The 19786-nt window shown below is 39.6% G+C and overlaps 1 protein-coding gene across 12 annotated transcripts in view; it reads right to left on the bottom strand.

Annotated features, from left to right (window-relative positions):
- The window catches only part of LOC127369228 (adhesion G protein-coupled receptor L2), a 128512-nt gene that overhangs the window by 72977 nt on the left and 35749 nt on the right, over positions 1 to 19786 (bottom strand). For 8 of the 12 annotated variants that reach the window (XM_051410425.1, XM_051410404.1, XM_051410415.1 and 5 more), the window contains exon 1: positions 12171 to 12820. The exons of the other annotated variants lie outside the window; for them this stretch is intronic. The gene's annotated coding sequence lies outside the window, so the exon portion shown is untranslated. Of the gene's footprint in view, positions 1 to 12170; positions 12821 to 19786 lie in introns of those variants that run through there. 12 annotated transcript variants of the gene reach the window in all.

Consider the following 19786-nt stretch of genomic DNA (forward strand, 5'->3'; position numbering starts at 1 on the left):
TTTTGTCCAATATCCAGTCTGCTTTGCATTACCTATGCATGCTTAGCACATGGGCTGCATTCTAACTGTGGACGGTTTGTGTGGTCTCTATTCATTCAGTGTCTTTAGTGAGTGACATGCATTCATTTGCCTTAATTCAGGGTGTGCACTCAGAAGCACAGTGACAAAACTGAATTTGTATGAAACACACATGTCACAGTCACAAAAAGGCACAAATCACTTTACGCTTCCGCTGAAATCTGCATCATGATATGAATAAGAATATTTTTATAGCATTAAAATTCCCCAGTAACATAATAGCTTCTAAAATGAAGTTCACTTTAGCCTTTTTTCAACAAAAGCTGAACATTATAACCTTCATGAAGTCAGGATTTATTGCAGGGCCAATGTATTAAACTGCATTCAGTTTAGCTATTGGTGTACTGACTAAACAGGCAACTCTGTATCATGACATGACAAGAAAAATTGACATGAAAAATAATCTAATCTAGAACTGAATCAACTGGTCAATTAATAACTATATACGACACAATATTGTAAAATGCCCCAATAGACTTGGGCTTTATGAGTATGATATAGATTTTTTTTCACTCACACAATACATGACAAACAAATATGAAATAGTATTTAACAAAAGTCAACTGTGCCAAACACCTACAGTGAGTAAAACAGTAGGTAGGACAACATTATCTACAAGTCCTGAAGTGCATAATTTTCTTGGAAAAGTAAAGCCTCTGGTTATGTTGAGCTGAAGGAGGTGGAAATTGACTCCACATTCTGCTCTGCAGGGTTTCCCTAGATGTTAAATGATGTTTAAATCAGGTGGACGGGGAAACCATACCAGGAATTTAATTCATGAAAGCGTCGCAAAACATGGTGCAGCTACTGTAGACCCGCGAAATTGCCTCATATACCTCGGCCATTACACAACGGTGTGAAGTAATCGTCAGTCCTAATGAGTCCCACGAGGTGGCAGCCAATGCTATTATCGACCCAACACCATGTTTAACAGTTGACAGCGGACATATTCTGGATTCTTCTTCAGGTAAGCCCATTACAAAGCAGGAAAAAAGTGAAAGAAATGTTTAACATCATTTTTTTCTCTGTTTATTTGCTTCTTGAACTAGATAACCTACTGCATGTTGCATCTAGGCCTTGGATTAAAGTTTCAAAAGGGCATCGCCATCATCTACTGAACTTGTTTTATAAAGGCAATGATATTTAGCTGAGGATATTTAACAAAGGTGTTTGTTCAAATATGTAAAGATTCTGAGGTCACGGTTTTATTGGGTTTACCAAGCAAAAAAAAAGGTGAGGATACACAGACACCTACCTCGTTTGTGTATCAACATTTTTTTTGTACCTCTGTGTCTTTAGATTCAATATCATGGCTGTAAAACCTAAAAACTAAATAAATAAAAAATATTACACATATCACTGTATAAAATAAACAGTTGCCTAGTTATTTGTCCAGCAGACACGGTGCAGCATTAGCATTTATTTGCCACCTGGTGAAGATCCAATATCTTCACTCTCCTTTTAGCTCTGTTTTTGTTCTCCACCAACTCCTTAGGGAAATATATGTCTTTTTAGCTGCTAAATGCTCCACTATGTTCACCAGCTGGTCACCAACGTTGTCTGCATGGCTTTTGGTGCTGGGCAGTAGGTTTTGTTATAGATTTTTCCCAAAAAACAGCTGCCTGCTGAAGCCAAAAACTTATGCCGTGTTCGTTTTGTCCACCGAACTCGATCTCCGAGTCGGTTTCCTGAGTTACAAACCGGAAGTTGCAAATAGAACGCTACCGAGGACGTACAAACGACTCCTGAAGTCGTCTGAACTCAGAGGACCCCGAGTTCAGTTACCAAGATGGCCACTCCGAGCATCACACGTAGTAAACATTGTGGTTTTCTACTATTTTAAGCACTTTTGTCTTTGTTGTAACCAAACCACATAACACTGTATACTGTTACCTATAGGCATGTCGCTACAGTCTTATTATGTGTTAAATACCGCCTAATTAGTTATTTTGTAGCTTGTGCAGATGAAATTGGCTAGAGACGCTCCATGTTGCTATGACAACAGTGCCGAGTCTTGAGCAGAAAGCAGAGCAGTAGCCACATTAACGTTAATCAAAACAGAATATTCAGATATCAAACTGTGACATATGATTGTGTAATATGTAATGAACATGTGAAATCCACGGTGGGTGCACCGTAAACCAGATAATCACTATAAACGTTACGAAACGTCCAAACTGCCTATTGCAACCAAGCTCGTCGTGTTGTGTGCCAAACAGAACGCAAAAACCCGCGGTTATTGGTTTTCCAACACGGATGTGACGTCGCTCTTGAGCTGCAAGTCACGATTACAAGACAAAACGAACGCGGCATTATGCTATGAGAGCGGTATGTGTGAACCAAAATAGGCAACAGTGAAGTGGCCTATAACTACTAGCAACCACTTTCACATTACGTGTCGTCATTTGATCCATCGCTAATGTAAAAATTTCAATAAGTGCACATTCAATCATAATTTGTTCCAAGTTTTGAGTATTTTATTCAGACAAAGTTTTTATTCTGTACTCTTTAAAAAACTAAACACTCCCTAGCACTATGTTGCAATATTTTTTGTATACTGTGACCAAATTATTTTTAGCTTCCATGGCTGATACATCTGCAATCCAGGCAATCTCTGCCTAGAACTTGAAATGGCATCATTTCAGCTTAAAAAGTGGTGATTATCCTCTTTTGACACGGACACATAACTGATAATTTGGTTAAATTTCAATAAAAAAAGAGTGAAAGAGAAAATAAGGCAGGCTTGATGACATGTTAGTATTGGCAGCTAATGCCAGTGTGTATACACTGATTTGGGAATTAGGGAACATTAAAAAATATTCTATGAATGTTTGAGGGAAAGCAGGGAAATGACATTAAGTTCATAGATTTCCTCCATGATCTGGTTGAAGTATTTTGTGCTGTAATAATCCTAAGAAAACTCTCCCAAGATCCTGGAGGGACAGGCTTGGACACAGAACCTGATTATTTTGACTTTAAATTTTAATTCAGTTAGTCAAAACATTATTAAAAATGCTTTATAATCTGGAATGAAAACATGTTTGTAATGGCCTGTTCAAATCTAATAGCATTTGTTACAGCCGGATTATTCTGAATTACTACTCTAATTAGAAAAAACCTTTTGTAGAGAAGTAGTATTTCACCAAGGCTTAAAATATCAAGCTAATATCTTTTAGCCATATTGCCCAGTTGTACCATTTGGCTGAATTGAGTTGGAAATGAGCCATGGACTTAATATGCATACACGTGCTGTAGGCCTGGACGGGTTTCTTGCTTGTTTTCAAGTCGTTTTTTTCTCTGTATTGGTTTCTATTAATTTGTCCACCCACTCTGTCTGTTCCTTTGGAAACCAATACACAGGCATCAATCTGCAGCATTTCCAGTGGGAAATAGGAACTGGTTGGACTTGTTTTTTTGTTTCTTTGTACATAATTACTTTCTTGTTCTCTTCCTGTCCTCACTGTAACAGTCTCAGGGTTATTATTTAAGATTTACTACCCCTTATTCAGCTGTAAACCACTTAATTTTCATTTTGAAAGATGGAACACTGCAGGTTTACCGGTGGGCTCAAAATATCTCTTCCTTCATAGCAGTTAGGCTCATTCCTGCTATTTAAAAAAAGCTGAAAGCATGCTTTTCCTAAGGACTCCTCACAGATGCAGATACAGATACAAGTCAGAATGGACAAAAATACAACATAATTAGACCGCCTAACTTTAAACAACTAGATAAGTTTCTAGAAATTTGGGTCCAATCTTGGAATGCAACATTGGCCAGACTTCATGTCTTAAATGCACCAAATCTGTGAGATTTTGACAAAATACAGACTGTTTACAGGGCCAAATATGGGGATTCTTGCTGAAAAACATCCACATCTCCCAAAAAAATGTGAAAATGGAGCCTAAAATGGAGCTTAAAGGACAATACCGCTGAATTTCAGCGTGCCAAATTATATGCTTTACCAGTATTTCCACAAGTTTGTTCTGCTCGCTCCATTGTAATGCAAACTGGAGGGCCATACAAGTGCAGAGAGAATTAAATGAAACAATGATGAAAGTACATGCTATAGGAATCAGGACAGCTGTACGGGTGTACATTTACCGGTTAAGGACTGATTTAACTGAAATGCAGCTATGTATGTTAACGCAATTATTCTGTGTTTGTAGCATGTTCCACGGTTTGTTATTCAGGGCTCAAGGAGCTCAAGCAGCAAACTTCACACACAGCAGTAAGGATTTCAGTCTTATGCCCTGTTCACACTTAGTATATGGGGCGCACACTCTACCAGATAAGCTACCACGGTGCCACAAATAACATTTAGTCTATAAAACGTCAACAAAAAACGCTTGTCAAATGTTATGGACCCCAATGTGAAATCTTATTTAATTAACAAAGATATTCACTTTGGAAACAGACAAAAAAGCCAGAGAATGGATGGTGTTTTTACTTGAAATATGTTGTGTTTTTACTTACTTAAATAATCAATCGATTATCCAAATGGCTGCTGATTTATTTATTTTTTATTTACTTACTTGGTTAACTAACTAACCATTTCAGCTCTAGTAGCTACAAAGTTTAATTGTCAGCTCAAATTCCAAAAAACAACTTATACGTCGCATCTGAGCACCCCGCGTTAACAAAAGTATTTAACTTGAAACATTTGTTTCTACAAGATAAAAAAGCAGAGCCAGAGTGCTGTGTGTACTCCCATATAAACCAACAAATATAAGCAACAAATACACAGCCACCATACTGCTCCTCAATGCTTCAAAAACAAAGAAAAGGCTTCTGTAGATGCAATGCTTTCCTCTGCTGCCAACTTTCCCTTGTGCTGTGGCTTAGCCCAACAGTAGTGTAAAGGATGCATGCTTCTTTTATTTTATTTTCAGCCCCCTGCCTCCGTTTTTTTTTCCCTCTCCTCCAGTACATCATTCCTTTGGGTGTTTGTGCGGTGTCCCTTAGTTACAGGATAAGAGACCCAGTAGCTCAGAGAGTTAAAAGCCTGCCCTGTCCCACTCATACGAACAAGACCATCAATAATTCACCCTCATCGGGAAGCATTATCTAACGGCCTTATAAAAATTTAAAGATTGTGGGTGACAACACGGAACCATGAAGAAAGTGCTCCGTAAGAGGGCACTCCAGGTGGCAACAATAAAGTGGAGGCAGAGGAAGACTCGTCTGCACCGTTGTGTCAACCGGCCCTGTGAGGCTGATTTAACCATTAGACATAAAAGACACACGCCTCGCCGAATTAAGGAAAAGTCAACGAGAAGACACATCTTCTACACCAGCAGCCCTGTGAGTGCAGCACAGAGGTGGAAGCATTTGCTCGGCTGCATTAACGCCCAGGCTCATTCTCATTGACAGTGAAATCCCTCTAAGCCTAGATCAATTACATCCAGCTCTGCTGTAATTAAAATGTCCTAACAAAGGTCTTAGGAGCACAGCACAGAAACCTACCCATTGAAAATAAGCTCAGTCCAAATTATAGCAGCATCTCCTAGAAAATAGTTAAAGATTAGATTCAAGCTTTCTTTGGTGATAAGCACATGCACAAAGTGTCCATGCATGGCCGCTGTGCTCAAAATAAGTCTTTTTCATCCCTTAATAAGGTCAAGATATGATTTGAGATACACAAGTTCACATGAAACACAATTATGCTCAATTTTTTTTAATCAATGCAAGTACATAAAATAAAATATTCATTAATCTATAGTACGAAAAAGGCTGTGCTTGTTTTTGTCACCCTAACTAATAATAAAACTAATTATTTGTTCTCTTAAGTCCATCTGATGCTTTACTATGCTCTGCTGAGGGATGACATAATGCTTATGAGTCTCCTAATTAAAACTCAGCAGTGGAGTGATTAGCAATCACAACTCCACTCTTCAAATATCAAGATCTGATTTGCTTGGCTGATCAACAACAAGGTTCCTTCTCTCACTGCCTCTCTCAGAGCCTACAGTCTCTCTCTCTCTCTCTCTCTCTCTCTCTCTCTCTCTCTCTCTCTCTCTCTCTCTCTGTTTTAACGAGGCTTTTGAAATGGAAGAAATCAGCCCAACTCCACATGAAAGGGCTCAGCTGAATTTTGAGTTCGATATTGCTTTTTTATTTATTTTTTAATTTCTTTTGCCAGGATGCCATTTAGGTTGCAATAACGCTTTTTTTAAATGTTGACTGCCAACAAACATAAAACGGATTACACACCGCTGCTGATGAACACTTAAATGTTTTGGGTTTGATGATAATTCATCACAGTATGAAACCCAAGTAAAAAAAAACAAAAAAAAAAACCCCATCAATAACATTACTTATGGCAGCCACCAAAATTCAACTTGATAGCTCTTCCCTCGTTGCGCAGAGGAGGGACTATTCCACAGACACAGAGAGAGCAAGATGGCTGACTGCACTGACACATTGTGAAAGCACGCCTTGCCATCCTAGGTAATAGATTCTCTTTGCTGTGTGACTCCCACCGCTTCTCATCTTCTGTGACAACGCCTGCCAATCAAAGCCCGGGGAACATTCGAGGGCTTTGACAATATCTCCTCACCTTGAAAACACATTGGCTTCATCACAAGACAGCAAGTGACACCAAGTAGGCATCAAATAGCCATTAGACAAGGCAGACAAAAAAGTGGAAGACTAAAGGTGATCCCATGCCTCTCTTCAACATGAAAACAGCTCTCTGAATATTTGCATTAAAAGGCATTCTTTCCATACAAAAAAGACAACAACGACGAATGCCAGCAGTACAGTGGGAGGTGATGGTGGTGCTGCAATGGTTGGACGCAGGGTCCGAAACTAACACCCGCCAAGCACCAAATGCGGATAGATTTTCCATTTGGCGAGTAAGTCTTGGAAGGCTATCCGCAACATTGGAGGGTAAATGTGTGTAACTAAATAGTCATGTGATAGTCTCTAGCGCGATTTGGTGTCATTTACGGGTGCACTGCATCTGTCCTCTGCTGTCCGTGTCGGGAGTTCGACACACTCACACACATACACACACACACACACACACACACACTCACTATGTGTTTAACACATGTCTAAACATTGCCTGAAACTGACCGCCTGGAGCACTCCCAGTTTCATGGCATCATTATTATTATTTTGGCCAATAAAAAAAAAATGCTCGGGCGGTGAGTCAAAAAGTTAATTTGGTTAGCTGGTTGGAGAGAAAACGCAATGCCTGAGAGCACTAAATGTAGAAGGATTTCATTTATTTTTCGAGAATCTGCAGTAAAACTTAGTAAAACTTGTATTCAATTTAGCTTTTCAATACACTGAATAACTGGTCTATCAGGAAGCAAATGTACCTCTGCTGTTTATGTGAAAGCATTTAATAGAAGAATTCGAGCTGTCATTCGCATGTAGAAGCCCTTCAGATTACTCATTTGGAAAATAAAACATTGGGTTTGGGTGCATACCTGTTACAATTTCTTTCTTTTCAATACAAAGCGAGATATAACAATGTTACACTGCATCAGCAGAGTGATTTACATTTTTATATGACTCATGAATACCATGAAGGAGGACAGGGAGAGATTTGTCTGCAGTGAAGCATGGCCTGAACCTCAATTTCTAGGATAATTATATGATACTATTTAGGAATTTGAGGAAGAGAGAAGCATTTCCTCCGTTGAAGACAGATGACCTGTCAGATACACCTAATACCAACACAAAGCCTTCAGCCTTTAATCTGCACACTTCCTGTGACCTATACTATGACAGAACCAAATAAAGAACACTATCTTTGTATCCCCCTGAGACAGAGCAGTGTCCTCATATGCTAATGCCAGCTAGTGGTGGAGAAGAAGCTCTGAGGGCGGCCCAGACAACTCACAGGTCAGTGCTAATCTTCTGATATATGGAGCCTATAGACCCGGGACACATCCATCACACGCCGCCAACAGCTCCCCAACTGGGAGAGATCTGCACACACTAAAGGGTTAACACACACACACACACACACACACACACACTCACACACACACACCTCTAAAGAGACCTCTGATGATCCATCACTCAAGAACCAGCCTCCTTTTGAGCGCAGCGTCCTTTAACAACACCGAGGGGGTGGCTTTCTTAGCAGAGGGCTCTGCGATGAGTGCGCACAGAGCCAGCGTGACTGCTAGACCTAAAGCTCCAAGCCTCTGTTGATCATTAAACATCCATTTTAAACCAGTGGGGGAAAGTTAACTGTCATTTTAAACACAGGAGGTGGTAGTATGGGAGAGATTTTTTCTCCCCCTGATGTATTTTCTCTGTGAAAAGGAGCGAGACCATACATCCATCCATCGGGTTAACTACCCTAACACATAATCATTCGTTCCAGTCATCTGTCTCTTTATTTTTGAAGCAAGCCGCAAAACGGCTACGTTTGGCTTTCGCTGTTAAATGAGAAAGTCACCCCGGAGCACTTTGTTGAATAAACAAAATGCCCTTAGCTTTTTTTTTTTATATTAAACCAATCCCTTTCGTTTTGTATTCTTCTTCCTCCTCTGGCTAACATGGCCGGGAGAAGGGGCCTCTTCACAGCATCACCGGTAAATGTCAGGTTCAGTGTCAGCCCTCAGAATCAGAGACTACTTTCTAGACTGTGGACCATTTTGCAGCAACACTCACCCAGGAAGAAATCCATCTCTGAAAGAGCACTGATGCCAATTTCTCCACCGATAGCAGCCTCAACAGAGCAGAATGCATGTACCTCTCCTCCTCAGCAGCTTTTTAATAATTTGAGCAACCAGGCTCAGCTCAGCACACCACAGCATGAACTCTCTCCCTTTTTTTTTTTTTCGACTCAACAAACTTACTACACTTGCTATTGTTATCACTCCTGCCCTATCCTCCTACACATACACAATGCAGAGAGCCCTATTCTCTGAGCTTTGTCAGAAGTCATCGTAAGCAAGCTTAGGAAATCACTAACAGGAGAAGATGTAGACCGCTGTTAAGTCAACAGTTAAGTCAAAAATAAATACACCATTCGGAATAAAATGCTGTGAATATCACAAATTGATTATATGTAAACTGATGTAAATAGTATTTCTCCTCTAACACCAATACAATCAAAACTGTCTCATCCACCATTATTCATCTCTTCCCATTTCCCCCTCTCTATGTCCATTTGTTTGTCCAACTTTTCACAGCGAGCGTGTCCGAGGAATTGAACAAGACAGCTGTCAAACCCGCACGCCATGAGTGAAGATGGCAGGTGAAGTTCTCTTTTTTTTTTTTTCTTTTCTCCTTCCTACTCTCTGGGTTCAAAACTCCCACTCTTGCCTTCTTCTCTAAGTTTTTTTTTATGTTATTTTGTCCGAACAAAGGCAGGAGAGGAGGGAGTAAGCTCTCTTCTCCTGCAGGTTTGGGGAGCAGTTGGCTCATGTTATTACCCAGGATTCGGGATGACCATGAAGGGGCCATCGACCCCTACTGTGCTCCCAATGGCATTTACATTCCCTGCCTCTGTGTAATAACATCTCATAGACACTTTCTTTCACTACTAACCTATTTCGATCCTACTTACAAAGTAAGGGCACGCACAAAGGCAAGAAGGCACTTTTTTGCGCGGTCAAAATGAGTGTTTATTTTCCTCTATTAAACCTACCTAAAATTGAAAACATTAGGCCTGTACCACAAGACAAAGACGGGGGGAAAAAAGAGAAGAAACTCATCAAAATAAACAGTCTTGCTGCATTCTTTTACTGACAAACAACAGCTGCACAGAATGGGAAATAAATATTATCTCTGCGACAGAAAAACAATCAGACACCGCTAGGTACTCAGAGTCTCTCACAAAGCTCGAAAGCTCTGCGTCTTTGCATCTACACTCACTGAATGTGGAATTAAAGCATTTATTTTGCAAGAAAACACTTGAAAGCAAATTCATTTTGGACCATTTTCGATGTAAACTACTGCGGCCAAAATACCAGTCAAAATATGTAAACAGATCTTTTTTCTCACCGTGGACACAATGTGTTCTCTTTCTCCTTGAAAACAGAATGCAGACCTTTGATGATGTTTTATGCTCGTGTAGAGAAATACTGGGGGAAATATTGAAACAGACTAAATTTTTTTAACATGACCACGTCTCTGAATGGCGTCCAGAAATTTCCACTAAATATGTGGCTTTCTGGTGTGAGATTATGGCCAACAAATTCTCCCAATCCACACTAAATCTGTTTCCAACACTAACACTTGTTTCTCTACCACACACACACACACACACACACACACACACACACACACACACACACACACAACCAACTGCAGTGTCCAGCAATTTCTTGTCAGTAGCCTCCACCACCACCACCACCAGCAGCAGCAGCTACACTCTATTAGAACAAAACTGCTTAGAGGAAGGGGGCTGGTAGCTCAAGTTCTCCCTATTGAAATGCAGACACTTTGATATGGAAATTGGCAGTTACAAAAACCCGCTAGAATTCACACTAGCATGCATTGAAACCATTTGCGCAATGTGAGATGAGATGGCACTTCCTCCCAAGACAACACAGACAAATGGACCAAACCAGCACGTCTGGGGTGGGTGAGAGATGGAGTGAAGGTAAAGAGGGTGGAGAGGAGGAGGAGGGAGGGAGGGAGAAGGGTGGAGAAAGAGGCAACAGAGCATTTGTCCACCTCTCTCTTTGAATTCCTACAATCCACCGTCCCAGCATTTATTTCAAGAAATAGACTTAGCCGGGGCCGAAATGCAGGATTTTCAAAGTGCGACATCTACATTCACCAGTAAATCATCCGATTATGGCCCAATGGCAGGGGAACAAAATGACCTTTTCATCTTCAGGAATCACTGATGGGCATGTCAGTATCAAGCAGACACATTCAACATCATCCCATGCAGTCAAGGACACTTTTTCTTTTAGTCCTCCAAAATGGCTGGCATGACAGAAAAACTTCTCCACCACTGTCAAAATATGCTCGGATTTGTGTGGTGGCGATTCAATACCTCACACTGTGCATAGGCTTATATAATGTTGCAGTTTTCGAAAACTGAGCATCCCAATGCTTTGGTTTGCTTTTATTCCAAAAAAAACCAAAGTCGTCTATCCTTCCCTGCTTGAAAACTGTTATATAAGTATATGTCGGGGAAGCTTTCAGTACCCTAACTTGTCAGAATGGCTTATATAATGTTGCACCACTATGCTGATTTGGCATTGACAGTATGGATTATGTGTAAATGTTATTTAACCTTGATATTTCAGTCCATCACAGTCGTGCTCTCCTGGGGTTTCTTGAAGTCTATGCGGCCTTATCTCTAAAAGCTTCACATGAGAATGAGATACGGTTCCCTACTTCTGTAAAAAGTCTGTGTCTATGTGTGTGTGTATAAATGTGTGTGTGTGTGTATCCCATCATCACACATGGCTGGCTCAGGTCTGTGAATTATACATGCTCTGTGAAATGATCTTATTTTATAGCCGCAAAATGGAGAAGTAAATGGAGACAGTAACTGACATCCAACTACTTAGCTCCTGGTGTCCTGGACTGGGTGGAGATGTTTGTGCGAGCTCTGTTTTTTCACCATGTTATCACGCTGATTATGATCATTAATATCTTATAAACTTCTGTTTGGGTTTTTTTTTTTATAGGCTTTTCATTCATATCCACGACTTCCTTTGTCATCATCTTCCCCTTAGGTAAAAAAAATAAATACTGCCTTTAACAGCTGAAAAAACACCTTGACTATAAGCATTTTCACACATTTTAACATCTTTTAGTGAGCTTTTAATGTATATATATATTTATGCACACACACACACACACACACACACACACACACACACATTGAAATCCACACTGTGATGACCCTAGCAGCAAAGAAACTTCATATTAATTAAAAGTCTGGAGGCACCAGACACTACAAAATAACACCATACACTCCGGGTTACATATTGATCTAATCACAACAGTTTTAAACTGCTGGAGCAGCCCGTGGGCCCGTTTTCTGACATTTGCCTTATCATATCCAGGGAGTGTAAATAAATGGTACTATTGATTCAGACAGGCATAACCCAGCATCTCCCTTGAAAGACTCAAAACATCCGCTTTTAAAGGCTACTTACAGTGGGTAGGCTGCGCCGTGCCAAAATATGGATCCCGGCATGGAGTGTGAATTTCAGATCAACACCAGGAGCCCCCCTCCTCTGCTCTGCTCTGCTCTGCTCTCCTCTCCCTTTTTTTTTTTTTTTTTTTTCAGAAGAGGCCCCCAGAAACTAAGCAGCGGGTCGCACAAAGACGTATGGGGCTCGGCTGCATGCTCCACTTTCCTCTTCACAGTGGACGGATGGCGGGGTTTCCTGTGGCAGGTATCAGTTCAAGCCAATACGTCCGGGACCGGACGAATAGCTCCATGGCGAGGAGGTCTGTTCAAAAGTAATGATCGTTACTTCCACCCCTTCTTCCTCCTCCTCCTCCTCCTCCTCCTTCTCCTCCTCTAGTGCGTGCAGCCGGGCTCCTTCCGACGGGAGCGCTACGGTTAGACTGCATAAAATAGGATCACTTCAAGGAGACGAGATGCGCCCCGCTTCTCGCTAAAAAAATAAAACTCCGAGCACGTCTTCCTCGCTGTCAAGTCTGTCTGAAAGTCTCCAGCGGCCTGGTTCACAGATACAAGCCCCGAAGAGGGATGATACGACTTCTTTTAGTCTGGCTTTCGGAGCGCTGCCCGGTTGTTCCCTCTGCGCCTCATCCACACGCCGTGCAGACAGTCGGAGCTACAGCCGGACTGGAGGCAAACAAGGCGAGGAGAAAACGGCGCACCGGTCCCCTGCTCTGCAGCAGCTGGCTGTGGTGGGGGGCAAGACTCAAAACCTGGAGCGGAGTCCTGCCGGGACACGGACCGGATCCTCATGCTAATTATGACAGCCCGCATTAAAGGCTAATATTAAAGCCCCCTTTGCGTGTGCTCAGATTTCACGCACGTGTTACAGCACAAATAAACTCTGATGTGTTTTTTTCTGCATTTAAACAGATCTGCAAAGCACAGTGTTTTAATCAAGAGCCCCCGCTGTTTAATCAGGAGAAGAGTGCAGGAAAAAAAAGTACAAGGCCATTCATTACCAAAAACATGTTACTGAAAGCAGCTCATAGAAATAGCATAGTAATTTTTATTCTACTGGAATTGCAGTGTTGTGGGCAGAAGTTTTCACCTGGATAATTAGTATTTCATAATAAAAACACCAAATAATGAGGCTGACATGAAACTTGTTTTAATTGGGTAAGTCCAAAGACTTTATGAATAAGGTAATTCATGCAGAATGCATCATAGTGAGAAGAAATACACCTTCATAAGAAGCATTTGACTTTGTATTACAAGTAGTACTCTACTGAACTGTGTCATGTTGACGGAGGGACAAATAATCCTTATTTCTGCACTTGAAAGTCTAGCAATAAGATTACTACTACCATTACTGGATTGAACTCATAGCACACAACCAGTAACAGCTCAGCATCAGATTGAGTGACAGAAAATTAACCTGCGACTATTTAGATTTTTGATGAATCATTTAAGTCAATTATCAAGTAAAAAATGCAAAACATTCAGTTGTTCCGGCTTCTCACTTGTAAGGATTTGCTGCTTTTCTTCATCTTACTATATTGATGATAATAATAATATCTTTGGGTTTTGGACCATTCGGTCAAACAAAGTAAGTTATTTGTCACTTTGGGCTTTAGAAATTTAAGTGGATCCACAAATGATTACTCGATTAATTTGTCCTCTGCCTTTGACAAATACGCTAGGAGAAGTGAGTAGCCGTGGGCGCCCAGGGTTATGTACAATATAACTAGCAGGAATGTATGTAGTGCACACAGTGTTAATATATCAATGTATCAGACCTGAAATACTTGTTAAAAGAAAATGGTAATATACACTTAACCTTCAACCTTAACTGTGCAGAAATGAAACACAGTCATATTCCTACAAACATACCAACATGTTCATTTAGTTTCTCTGAGCAGATGCTGGTATACGTTGTGTGCATACATTCAGTATCCTTCCATATGTTCATGGCAACAAATTGCAACGTTCCCCGCCTCCCTTAGAATTTTGTCACATGTAAAAGATAAAAACCCTCTGTGAAGTTAGAGGACCTTGAGCAAGGCACCAACTTGTATTTTTTTGCATCAAATCCGATGTGCATTTTTTTACTTTATAGGTAAAATGGGAAACATTTTCCATAAATGAATATCATTTTCAACAACTATACACCTTTACACATGGAAATGTAAAGGACCGTTACTAGTGTATTGCCAGATTTATGTCCTAAAAGTGCAAATCTTGTATACTTTACATTTTTGCTGAAAACTTCCAAAGCATGTTTGTATTTTTCTCGATGTTCTGGGTAGCTATTTGTTTCCATTCATCTACGTTATAAAAATCAATTAATAAACTCTTGCGTGAGCTTAATCCATCACAGTCAACAAGAAGCCTGTGTTAATTTTATGCCGATTGTATATGATTTTTGTGATGCACTGCAGATTTAAATCAATCTGCCATGAAAGTGAATTACTTCTCAGCCATAATGTAATTTTTATTTTTGTAGTCTTAATGTTGATGTTGACACGTTACACATCTAAAGAAAGCTTCAGGAGTTTGTCAACTGATTTCTATACCGTGTGGAAATTAATAGAAATCAATGTCTGCCTGGAATGGTTGAATGAATACATTCAAATGTCTAAAATACAGCAGCATGGTTTGCAGAATTGGTTAGCTTTGATGTATAGTTTACACCATTTGTGTGGTCCACATGTAACTGCAAGTAAATGTAATTTTCAGGCAATGTTACATTTGACATATTAGTGTCTAAATGTGTCAAAAAAGCACATATTGTTCAAGTTGTTCTTTCATGTAAGATAATAAATATGTACACAAACAGTCTGCATCATATTGATTGAGTTGGAGCTGGATGAGGTTGAGTTGCTGATATTTATTCTTTAAACAAAGGTTTAGAGGATCAGAAAACAACATGTCAATATTGAAATATTGTAAGAATTTTATTGCAGTAGGAGATAAAAACACCACAGAGTGCTGGAAGGCCAATATCTTGTCCTGCAGGCACAGTGCTGGCTTATAGGTAAATTGTATGGATTATTCAGACAACAGTTCTATATCTTTGGTCACTGTGCTTTTTTATTGAATGGAACAATACCATTATGCATATATTTATGTGCTATGTGTTGTCACAGTTTCCACAGATGCTTGCCTTTAACTGAAGAAATGATTCGTGATGCAAATAGGAATTTTGCCCTGCCTTCATTTTTAAAGCATATCATGTCTCTTCCGTTGGTTACAACGGAGAGGGGGGAAATTGAATCCTGATTTTACGGTCGTGAATTGAGACCAGAATTGTAACTGACTTGGCACCCCAAAAACATGAAACTATGACTGCGCTGACTGGGAATGATTCGGCTTTGTCGATGAAATTACACTTCAAAGCTGAAAGCCCATTAGGATTTTTACTGTAAGCTGCAAAACATTAGCATTAAATTGCCATTTGCGAACAAATATGATATAATCTTAATGACAAACTGGACAACCGCATGTTTGCGCACGGCAGATCCCCAATTATTTAGTCATGATTTGTTGACTGCCATGGATATGCCAGCTGCAGGCTGCACATTTTCCCGTCTTGCAAAAACAGGACAAAACAAATGAACAAATAAATGTATTTCATAATGTTCTGATTTATTGAGTCACCAGACTAAGGCTATCATTAGAAACCATTACACCCATGATAAGGCAAAGTAACTCAGCACACTTATGGTACATGAGATGTGTTATGTTTACCTGGGCTGTACTACCAGCTGTGTCCTCATTGTGAGCCAACGTGTCTCTGCACAGCCACCTTTTTGTTCAGGCAACATGCAATTTTTGATATGCTGTCTGAGCTCTGTCATTTTGCCTCTAAATATCAAGTTTCTGTTGTCATCTCTCAACAATCAATGTACTGGAAGGAAAATGATCTGCCCAGCTGGAAGCAGGTTTATGGTAACATTTTCCTCAGGTTTCTAAAGTTCAGCCCCATGCAGCTTTCTTTTGAACATGATATTATACTGTTAGTAGGAGCTTTCATTCTTCCCCAACACTACTCCTATTTTTAGATCCTTACTTTTCAGCATTGTAATAAAAGAGCTACCTCTGTGGTGCAAATTCAGTCGAAGGACATATTTCCCTGAGAAACGTCTGTCTAAGAACAAACACTTGATCGGCAGGTTTGGAACTATTAATGTCCTAAATATCACTTCTCTTCTCTTCCTCTCATGAGCCAAAGTACATAGCCAGGTCAGTGGTCTCTGTTACACATGGCTTCAATAAAAAACAGTCCCCTGGCCGCACAGGGGAAATGTGAATTTGGGTCAAATTCACCAGGTGGAAAGTGAGAGGATTAGTGCAGAGCTCGCATGTTTTCCGAGGCGTAGTTTTACATAATAAAGAATAGCGGAGTAAAAGAAAACAGATGTAATGATGCTGATCCACTGGCACATATTCTTATTTAGAGAAACAATGTTTATGTATGGCCTACTACTGCAAGTGTAAACTCTCTATTTCATTTGAACTGACCCAGGAGAGCTTGGCTTGCTGGTGTTTTATTCATTGTGGTCAATGCAGTATATATGTAAATACACACAGTCGGCCCTTGTCTCTGTTTTTTTATTCCTTTTTTTTTTTTTTTTTGAGGACTGATGAAGTTGTCAGAAAATGCTTTGGTTCGCTTTTTTGCTGCAGCCTGTCATTCTTGCCTGCGTTCAGTGTGCAATCAAAACTCTAAGTAATGGCACAAAAGAGCTAAAAGTGTTGCTGCTGACTCATCCAAAGAGTGTAAATAAATTTCCCCAAGAGAGATCAGACTTTATCATAAGAACAGACTCCATGCTGTAAATTATAGGTCTTTATGAATCTCCACTTTAAGCAACGTTCAAATTATAGCGGCGCAAAAAAACAGCACGCTCCCTCTTTACTGTATACTTCCCTAACGATTTCCCATAGCTTCACTACCACATTTTCCCATTGCTTTTGCTTACTCAATTTGTGTTAATTAACACCGGGGAGAATAAATACCATCCATACATACACATTACATCACCTATGATTGCTCATGATTGCACCTACTTTCCCCCCTGCATTATAGCTTTATTCAAGACAGAAACAAACATCCTACTGGCTTACCTCCTTCAACAACACACAACCTTTGTATGAAAGCATTGTGGTTATGTTTTGTAGCTGTTAATCTATTAATACACACAAGACACAGTATCCGTTGCTTTGAAATTGTACATACTGATTCTTTTACTTAAAAATGAGCTGCAGAAACACAAGAAAACACTTAAAATACAAAGTCAGCTCCACTTCTTGTGAATCCAAACCACAGATGTTACATTGGATTATAAGAGTGATAATTACATTTTTTTTTTGCGGTCTGATTTTTGTGGCATGTTGCAGCCACAGAGACCCCACAGACAGAGACAGTTTTTCAGAATTCAAGTCCCTTCACCTCTACATGTTGTCTTTGATTTTGTCCTCTCATGCATTGTGTGTGTTCCCCATCCAAATGGGCAAAAAACCTCATGCAATAAAGTGGGGTGTTTCAACAAACATTCATGCGGTAAATAAGAGGGTAGCTGGGAATGCTGCGGTAAATATGTCTCAAGTCATTATTAGGTGGTTTTACTCATTAAGATCAAAAGCCACAAATTCAAAGGCGATGTCAAACCTTAAAGGGAAAAGCCATTTATTGAAAAAAGAAAAATCAAAGGATCTAAACCGAGTTTTTTGTGGATTTTCTATTGGATTTGATAAATGCTCTTGTTCCATGCAGACAGAAACACTGTCTGTTCTTTCTGCGTTGAGAGGAAGCTAATTCTTTGAGGCATTCATTTCCCAGCTTGTATGGAGTTGCTTTCTATAGTTTTGTAATCACAGAGCAGCATGAAAAAGAGTGGGAATTATCATGATCTTGATGGTCATATAATGGCGGCTCCCATGATGGAATGTGCTCAGTTATAAGGCTCAACCACACGTGAACTCTACAACATTCACGATAAGACAATGACTTAATTCAATGAGGTCCAGGAAGATTGGTTTGCATCAGCTATTCATAAAACCATTATGTGTACAGTCTTTCCTAAGTTCTTAGAAACTACTAGCTATTTTTAAACTTATTTACTAAATCAGGTTGTGCCATTAATGTGTTAGCTATTGATGACTTTAGTATAAACCAGTTCAGTACAGTTTTATGGGACAAACAATATAGTAAACGTAACTTTCAAACTATTGTTAATGTAAATATGACTTTGTTTAAATTACATCATTGGAGATGGTGGTGTTTCCAAGTTAGTAGTATGCATTTTAGAGTGGAAAATATCCGAGTATGCAAATGTTGAAGACAGTTAACCAGATGTCAGCTAAGTATCATGTTTTGTAATTTGAGGTATATAATGTATTTTTTTATTCTTTGCATAAACTAATAGAAAGATTTCCATTTTACATTGTTAATAAACAAAATTTTAATCAAGTGTCAGGTATGTTGACCATATATTGCTACTCTTACTCAGAAAACTAACATAGCTTTAGCTACCGTTAGCTACGCAACAGTTACACCTGGCAGTTAGTGGGTGTAAATATTAAGTAAAAACTCATCTTTTATTCTATGTAAGAACTAGTGTGGTGCAACCAGTTTTAATTGAGTGATTTGTGAATCGCCAGTAAACACTTACGTTACAACTGGGCAAATTTGGAAGCTACATACTGCTAGCCATATCATACTCAATTATTAATTTGGGCCTTTAACGTTGCTTCGGAGGTGGCTTTGAATTTCAGAACAATACAGTACTCCCTTCTGGAAGTTATGTAGTCCTCTATTTTTCCCCCATGAGACTTGTGTCGACTGCACACTGCTGACAGAAGTTAGATCAAGCATAGAAAGTAAATTCTACTCTCTACAATAGATAAAATCTGACAACCAACATGGGTCCAGGCTTGTCTCCTTTCTAGATCTTTTTGGCTCACAGGACTTTGCCTTTCCTCTGTCCTTGGGATGTCTGTAAAAATGCTCTTATATGGGGAAAAGCATCAAACAAATAAATGTAATGTACCAGAGTCACTGCTTTCCAACTGTGTGATTTGCTCCAAAAATATCAAGTGTGTCTCAGCCCGAAAACAAGCTTATCTGAAAAAAACATCTCAATCTATACTTGAACATTTTAAAACACTTGGTAAAGCACTTGGGAACATTTGTTTTCATTTAGTTTACAATGGTGAATGTTTATCTTAAGAGAGTAGTTATAAGCGTTGTTTCTCTGTTGTTGTGCAGGGAGTCTAACCCCCCCCCCCCCTTTCCACATAGAGGCCGAAACACTGAAAAAAATGGAAACAGATGCTCATTGTTACAGTGTGAAAAGGCAGAGTAAAAAAAGGGGGACCGGAAGAAAAACAAGATTTATAGCATCTAAAGATTACATTCAATGGTAGCTGATTGTTAAGTTTTCTTCAGTGGCACAGTGAAACTGCAGAATAGTATATATAATACTAAAAAACAACAACTGGTCAGGCAGAAAGTTGAGTAAAGTAGTACATTCATTTAAATATCATACTGTAGGTGACTGTTAACTTTTTAAGAAAAGAGGAAATGGGTCATCTTTGCGTGCCATTGAAAGGAATCCTGTCACTCAAGTAGGAGTT

This window comes from Dicentrarchus labrax, unplaced genomic scaffold (assembly GCF_905237075.1).
Source record: "Dicentrarchus labrax unplaced genomic scaffold, dlabrax2021, whole genome shotgun sequence".
In the NCBI taxonomy this organism is placed as follows: Eukaryota; Metazoa; Chordata; class Actinopteri; family Moronidae; genus Dicentrarchus; species Dicentrarchus labrax.